Consider the following 1,024-nt stretch of genomic DNA (forward strand, 5'->3'; position numbering starts at 1 on the left):
CAAAATAAAAATAAAGTGTTAATAATTAAATAATTAAATAAATAAAAACTAAATAAAAGATACTAAGTTAGACTGCTTGGGTTACCTCCCAAGAAGTGCTTAATTTATAGTTTTCAGCTTGACTTTCTTTGATTGAAATTGCATCAATAAACATGATTGAGGACCTTCGACGATCAAAATCACCATCTTAATGATGCATTAATTGTTGCCCATTCACTTTAAGGTTGATTTATTATCAATTACCTCCACTGCTTCATGAGGATATATTTTTGATACAATGAAGGGTCGAGACCAACGAGATTTTAGCTCTCTAGGAAATAATCTCAAATGAGAATTGTATAGGAGAACATGTTGGCCAAGTTCAAAATCTCTCCTTATGATTTTCTAATCATACCATTGTTTCATCTTTTTCTTGTAGATTCTTACACTCTCATATACTTCTTGACGAAATTCATCCATCTCATTGAGTTGTAAAAGATGCTTTTCTCCAGCTGCTTGAAGATGAAAATTAAACTTTTTAATTGCCTAATGTGCCTTCTGTTCAAGCTCAACTAGAAGATGACAAGCTTTTTCAAACACCAATGTATAAGGAGACATTCCAATTGGAGTTTTATATGCAATCTTATATGCCCATAAAGCATCATCCAACTTTTTCGACCAATCTACTCTAGAAGGACAAACAATCTTTTCCCAAATTCTTTTAATTTCTCTCTTTAAAATTTCAACTTGGCCACTCATTTAAGGATGGTAAGTAGTGGCTATTTTGTGCTTGACTCTATATTTGGCCAAGATTACATCCAAATTTTGTTACAGAAGTGAGATCCTTCATCACTAATTATGGCTCTAGGTGTTCCAAAACTTGTAAAGATGTTCCTATGCAAGAAGTTTATCACTACTTTAGAGTCGTTCCTTGGCAATGCAACAACTTCAATGCTTTTAGAGACATAATCAACCACAACCAATATGTATTCGTTAATGAAGGATGGAATGACTAGATCGATAAAATCAATTCCCCACACATCAA

Source organism: Theobroma umbraticum, unplaced genomic scaffold (genome assembly GCF_002168275.2).
Source record: "Theobroma umbraticum cultivar Fairchild unplaced genomic scaffold, ASM216827v3 scaffold_251.0, whole genome shotgun sequence".
Classification (NCBI taxonomy): domain Eukaryota; kingdom Viridiplantae; phylum Streptophyta; class Magnoliopsida; order Malvales; family Malvaceae; genus Theobroma; species Theobroma umbraticum.